This window comes from Humulus lupulus, chromosome 2 (genome assembly GCF_963169125.1).
Source record: "Humulus lupulus chromosome 2, drHumLupu1.1, whole genome shotgun sequence".
NCBI lineage: Eukaryota > Viridiplantae > Streptophyta > Magnoliopsida > Rosales > Cannabaceae > Humulus > Humulus lupulus.
This window is the reverse complement of record NC_084794.1, coordinates 232,484,942-232,492,359: the sequence shown is the minus strand read 5'-3', so window position 1 is coordinate 232,492,359 and position 7,418 is coordinate 232,484,942. Positions and strand designations below refer to the sequence as shown.

Below are 7,418 nucleotides of genomic sequence, written 5' to 3'. Positions count from 1 at the left end.
TTGCTTAAAGGAAATTTGGCAAAGTTCCCATCCACGCTTATTAATTAACCTCGGGGAGTTGTTATTAAGTTGTGAATAAGTGGAATCAAATAGGCCTGGGAACAAGTTAAAAAAAAAAATCATAACAAAAATAAAATAAAATTATAATCTCTTCTTGTTATAAGTATGCTCTGTGGTTGCGGTTCAAACTGATCTTCCACATCAGAAATTTGTTTTTCTGTGATTGTTTGTGTTACTTGGTGAGATTTGTGATATTGTATGCATCAGTGGCATTGTAATTCAAAAAATCGTTTGGTGAAAAAATCAGTGCATTTACGTGAAATTGAAAGTGTTTTTGAAAATTTAAGCACAATGGAACAAGAACCTAATGTTGTGCAAGAAAAAACTCTTCTTGAATACTTTTCACCTATTTCATCTAATGCTCCATCATGCATTGTTTTACCCACTACTAATGCCATTCATTTTGAACTTAAACCATCAATCATTCAATTGTTACCATCATTTTATGGTTTAGAAAGAGAGGATCCATACATGCACGTAAAAGACATTTTGGAAATTTGCTCAACCTTTCGTTTTCAAAATTTTTCAGATGAGTCGGTTAAACTTAGGTTGTTTCCTTTTTCTTTAAAAGATAGAGCCAAAGCTTGGTTAAACTCACTTCCAACTGGAACCATCACTACTTGGGATCAACTTTTTAATAAATTCCTTGCTAAATTTTTCCCCATGTCCAAAACTGATAGTTTAAGAAGAGAAATCTCCGAATTTTATCAAAAAGATAATGAAGAATTTTATGAATGTTGGGAAAGATTTAAAGATTTATTATTAAAATGTCCCCACCATGGTTTTGAAAAATGGAGACTTGTAAAATATTTTTATGATGGTTTAACCCCTTCAAACCGACAAATGATTCAATCTATGCATACCAGAAAATTTTTAAAACTACAAGGGCAAGAGGCTTGGGACGCTGGAATTATTCTGAGCCTAGGTTTAGAGCCAACCCTTCACCGAAAAGAGAAGGAAAATATGAAATAAAAGAAGAAAGTGATTTAAGAACATCATTTGATTAATTTGCAAGAAAAGTAGAAGCCTTAGTAATAAGTCAATCTATGAATTCTCATGTGCAACCTAAAAAAGATGTTTGTTCTTTATGTGCTAGTTCATGTCATAATGCTCAATCATGTCCTTCTTTTATTGAAACATTTTCTGAAGAGGCTAATGCTTTACATTCATATGGAAAACATTCTTCTGATAGCCCATTTTCCAACACATACAATCCAAATTGGAGAAACCATCCTAATTTTTCATGGAGACAAAACCAACCACAAATGAATCAAGGAAACCAATTCCACATGCCAAATCCAAATCATGCCCAACCAAGTCAACCTTACCCTCCACAAAGAAAACCTTCCTTAGAAGATACCTTACAACAATTCATGCAATCCACCCAACAAATCTTACAAAATCAGTCTCAATCCATTGCCAAACTCGAGACACAATTGGGTCAACTTGCTAATGCTGTAACCGAGAGAGAAAAAGGAAGATTTCCTAGCCAACCCATCCCAAATCCTAAAGGCCAATATGAAATAGGAGCCCCTAGTCATAAAGAAGAAGCTAAGTCTATTTCAACTCTTAGGTCCGGAAAACAAATTGTCAAACCCGATTACATACCTCAAGTTGAAAAAGACCAAAGCCAACCTTAAAGTTCCAACACAAATGACCTTTCAAAAGATGATGCTCAAATCCTTCCTTCCATCCCAAAAGCTCCTTTTCCACAAAGATTAATTCCACTCAAGAAAGGCAACCAATATAGTGACATCTTAGAAGTTTTCAAACAAGTAAGCATCAACATTCCTTTCTTAGATGCCATTAAACAAATTCCTGCCTATTCTAAATTCTTAAAAGACCTTTGCACTGTTAAAAGAAACACAAATGTTCCAAAAAAGGCATTTTTAACTGAACAAGTTAGCTCCATAATTCAACATAAAAGCCTTGTGAAATATAAAGATCCCGGTTGTCCAACAATTTCATGCATCATTGGCGATCGTTTTATTAACAAAGCTTTACTTGATTTAGGAGCTAGTGTGAATTTACTGCCTTATTCTGTGTATAAGCAACTTGGTCTAGGAGAATTAAAACCAACTTCTATAACGCTTCAATTAGCCGATCGTTCAGTGAAAATCCCTAGAGGTATTGTAGAAGATGTTTTAATTAAAGTGGATAAATTCTATTTCCATGTGGACTTTATTGTTCTTGACACTCAACCTGTTGAAAATGCTCATGCTCAAATACCCATCATTCTTGGTAGACCTTTTTTAGCTACATCTAATGCAATTATCAACTGTCGTAATGGTGTATTGAAATTGTCTTTTGGAAACATGACTGTTGAATTAAATGTTTTTAATGTTGCTAAATCTGTTGAGTGTGAGGAAATGCATGGAGTTAACATGATAGAGAGTATGTGTGAAGATGATGGAAATGACTTACTTGATTTTTGTGAAAAATACTTTGGTATGAACTTGCATATTGATGATTTTAATGATGATGTGAATTCTTTGTTAGAGTCTATACCCTTAAATGAAACCAAAGTTGAACCCTTTTCACCCTTAGATCATGTTCAATCAATTTCCGAGTCTCCAAAGTTAGACCTCAAACCTTTGCCAGAAAATTTAAAATATGCTTTTCTAGGAGAGTTTGAAACCTTGCCTGTTATCATAGCATCTGCTCTAGATAAAGAACAAGAAGATAAATTGCTAAATGTCCTTAGAAAACATAAAGAAGCCATAGGTTGGACTATTGGAGACATCAAGGGAATTAGCCCATCCATATGCATGCATAGAATCCATCTAGAAGAAAATGCTAAAACCTCTCGGGAATGTCAAAGAAGGTTAAATCCAAATATGAAAGAGGTCGTTAGGGAAGAAGTACTTAAACTGTTAGATGTAGGTATCATTTACCCTATTTCTGATAGTCAATGGGTTAGTCCAGTCCAAGAAGTGCCTAAAAAGTCTGGGATCACAGTTGTTGAAAATGAGAAAAATGAATTAATCCTTACTCGAGTACAAACGGGGTGGAGAGTGTGTATAGACTATAGAAAGCTAAATAATGTTACTAGAAAAGACCACTTTCCTTTACCCTTTATTGATCAAATGCTTGAACGTTTAGCTGGCCATGCATATTATTGTTTTCTTGATGGCTATTCGGGATATAACCAAATCCCCATTGCCCCTGAAGATCAAGAAAAGACTACATTCACTTGCCCTTTGGAACCTTTGCATATCGTCGCATGCCTTTTGGTCTTTGTAATGCTCCTGCAACTTTTCAAAGATGTATGATTGCAATATTTTCTAATATGGTTGAAAGAAATCTTGAAGTGTTTATGGACGATTTTTCTATGTTTGGAAATTCTTTTGATGACTGTTTGCACCATCTTTCTCTTGTTTTAATTCGTTGCAAAGAAAAGAATTTAGTTCTTAATTGGGAAAAATGTCACTTTATGGTTAAAAAAGGAATTGTTTTAGGTCATGTAATCTCATCCGAGGGAATAGAAGTTGATAAAGCAAAAGTTGATCTTATTTCAAAACTTCCCCCACCTAAAACAATAAAAGAAATTAGAACATTCTTAGGCCATGCCGGTTTTTATAGAAGATTCATAAAAGACTTTAGCAAAATTTCACGCCCATTATGTCATTTGCTAGGAAAAGAAAATGCTTTTGTCTTTGATAATGATTGCCATGTTGCCTTTGAAAGATTGAAATCCCTTTTGACTAGTGCACCTATTATTCGCCTTCCTGATTGGAATATTCCTTTTGAAATAATGTGTGATGCTTCTGATTATGCTATTGGTGCTGTTCTAGGACAAAGAATTAACAAGTTACCTCATGTAATCTACTATGCTAGCAAAGCTTTGAACGATGCTCAATTAAATTATTCTACAACTGAAAAAGAATTGCTTGCTGTTGTGTTTGCATTGGAGAAATTTAGGTCTTATTTGTTAGGATCTAAAATCATTGTCTATTCTGATCATGCTGCATTGAAATATCTCTTGTCGAAAAAAGATGCTAAATCTCGCTTAATTCGTTGGATCTTGTTTTTACAAGAATTTGATTTAGAGATACGAGATAAAAAAGGTTATGAAAATGTTGTTGCTGATCATTTGTCTAGAATTGTTGTTGAGACTAATAATGACTCCACCACTATAACTGAAACTTTTCCTGATGAACAACTCATGCATATATCTTCTCTGCCTTGGTATGCTGACATTGTGAATTATTTGGTCACTGGTGAAATTCCTTCTCATTGGTCTAAGCATGACAAATCTAAATTTTATTCTGAAGTGAAAAATTTCATGTGGGATGATCCTTATTTGTTTAAATATTGCCCTGATCAAATAATAAGGAGATGCATTCCAAATTGTGATCAAACTAAAATCATATCTTTTTGTCATGATCATGCATGTGGTGGACATTTTAGTGGTAAGAAAACTGCTTTGAAAATTTTACAATGTGGATTTTATTGGCCTACTATTTTTCATGACACTTATGTTTATTGCAAATCTTGCGAACGTTGTCAAAAGTTAGGAAGTGTAACTAGAAGAAACATGATACCTTTGAATCCTATCCTTATTGTTGAAATATTTGATGTTTGGGGCATTGATTTTATGGGTCCATTTCCTAACTCTTTTGGTAACTTGTACATTCTTGTTGGTGTTGATTATGTGTCTAAATGGGTTGAAGCTGTTGCATGCCACACAAATGACCATAAAGTTGTGCTTAAGTTTTTGAAAGAAAATATTTTCTCCCGTTTTGGCTCACCATGTGCTATCATTAGTGATAACGGTACACACTTTTGTAATAGATCTTTTGAGCATTTAATGAAACAATATGGTATTACACATAAAGTCACTACACCGTATCACCCACAAACTAGTGGTCAAGTTGAAATATCAAATAGGGAAATTAAGCACATCTTAGAGAAAACTGTCAATCCAACTAGGAAAGATTGGTCCTTAAGACTCATTGATGCATTGTGGGCATATCGCACTGCATACAAAACACCCATTGGAATGTCTCCCTATAGACTTGTGTATGGAAAGGCATGTCACTTACCCGTTGAGCTAGAACATAGAGCCTACTGGGCAATTAAGCAATTGAACTTTTCCTTAGACAAAGCGGGTGAGAGAAGAAAGCTTCATTAAATGAGTTAGAAGAGCTTAGACATGATGCATATGACTATTCTAAAAAATATAAGGATCGAATGAAGATTTACCATGACAAAAACATTTTGCGAAAAGATTTCTCTCCCAGTCAAAAAGTCCTTTTATAAAATTCTCGTTTGCATCTCTTCCCCGGGAAGTTACGCTCTAGGTGGGTAGGTCCATACATTGTTCGCACTGTTTTTCCACATGGAGCCATTGAAATTGAAAATCCTAATAATGGTAATGTATTCAAAGTGAATGGACAAAAATTGAAACCATTTTTAGAATTGAAAACTGCTAAAGTGGATGAAATCCTTTTTGAGGATCCTATTTACCATGGTCCTTGATTGCTCTCATCAATTCTTGGTAAATTTGTGTTTTATTTATGTTTTAGGTTAACTTCTTGTTTTGATTTTTGTTTCCTTTTTGTTGCACTCTTGACAATGCTCCATAATGAGGTACGACCATTCTAAACTCTAAACTCTTTCACACTTCAGTTTATATTTGTATTTTGATACATTGAGGACAATGCATAAATTAAGTTTGGGGGTAGTGAGTTTATATGGTTACTTCTTTCATGTGTTTGAAAATGGTAGAATTTCTTAAAAAAAAAAACAAAAAACAAAAAATTGGATGGTAGAGTATCTATTTTATATATTAATTATAAAAAAAAACAAAAAATATTATCTTTCTAGTAATATATATATGAATCTTTTATACTTTATTTTCTATCAAAAACTATTAAAAAAATTTAAAAAAAAAAACCCCTTTGGTGATATCCGTTTTTCCTATGATAATACCCTTGATTGAGTTTGATTTTAGTTTAAAAAAATTTATGAATCTTTCTTAAGCTTTGTGTTTAATTCTTGGGTCAATTTTGCTTAAAAAAATGAAATTTTGAAAAATAATTATTCTTCATAATATGTGAAAATAAATAGTTTATTACAACAATTTTTCCAAAATTCACATAACTTGATAAATAGTTGTGGACTTCTAATTTAAAATATATTTTCAAAGCAAGATTGACTATGGAATTAATTACATAAGGTTAATTTTGATTCATAATTTTTTAAAAATTATTTTCAATGTGCAATCTTTGAGGACATTTTTGATATCACCAAATAAAAACAAAATGTGTGTTTTTTATTTTTCTTTTGCTTGATGACTAGCAAAATTCTAAGTTTGGGGGTGTGATAACTTTAGAAATTAGAGTTATTTTAACACATTTTTTAAGCTAAAAATGATTTAGCTCTTAAGTTTTTAATTAAATTATTAAGTTTTAATTACTTTTTGAATTTATTAGCTTCATTTTAATTTTTATAGATTTTTATATTTTTAAAATTATTCTGTTGTAAAATTTTATTTATATTTTTTATATAAATAAATAAATGGGTATTGTTGAACTTAAATGTTAAATTAAGTTATAATTAATATTTTCAAAGAATTCATATGAATTATTTATCATTGAAAATATTTTATAATGACTTAATTTATATTTATTTTGTAGGAAATGATTTTATTTTTGGTTCTTGAAGAGCCAAGAAAGAGTGAAGAAAAGAAAAAAAAAATGGCAATTTTGAGTCCAAAGCACTTCCAGCCACATGGGCCGAGGCCCAGTCCAGCTGCCCATTTGTCTCCACCAAAGCCTCCTGCGTTCAACTCCCCAGCCATTCCCAGCTAGCTGCTCCTGCCTCCAACGCCAGCTGTCCCTCACATTCAGCAATTCCCAGCATAAATTCCTCTTCCATCTGCCAGCCGTACGGACAAGCAGCATATAGCATCATCACCATCGCGCCTGCAGCTGTTCCTTCCAGCCACACGGGCCCGAATTCTTCAGCCCACCAAGCTACAGCTTCTGGGCCGCCTGCCACCAGCCAGGCCCAACCGCCTGATGAATGTCCAGCTGCACCACAAAGCAGCCCACGGCCAAGCTTCTCTCCCAGGCCCACCAGGCCCAATTCAGCTCCATGGCCCAAACTGAACCCACTCTGCCACAGCCACAAAAAGACCCAAAAATCACATTTTCATTCCCAATATTTTTCACTCAAATATCAATTCACTCTTATCTATTTTTCTTACCTAAATAAACATTCCTAATTTATTTTTTACCCTAGCTTTTCACTAATATTTTACCCAACCAAACATTTCATCTTTCCAATACTCTTACACTTGCTCTATTTATCCTACCACTTCCCAACACAATTAAATTAATCAATTTGTTTAT

The 7,418-nt window shown here is 33.3% G+C and overlaps 1 non-coding gene across 1 annotated transcript; it reads right to left on the bottom strand.

The window, feature by feature from the left end:
• Positions 1-738: 738 nt before the first annotated feature.
• On the bottom strand, positions 739-845 carry LOC133820684 (small nucleolar RNA R71). Its single transcript, XR_009887086.1, has one exon. It is a non-coding gene; the product is annotated as a small nucleolar RNA R71 (small nucleolar RNA).
• Between the last annotated feature and the right edge of the window lie 6,573 nt (positions 846-7,418).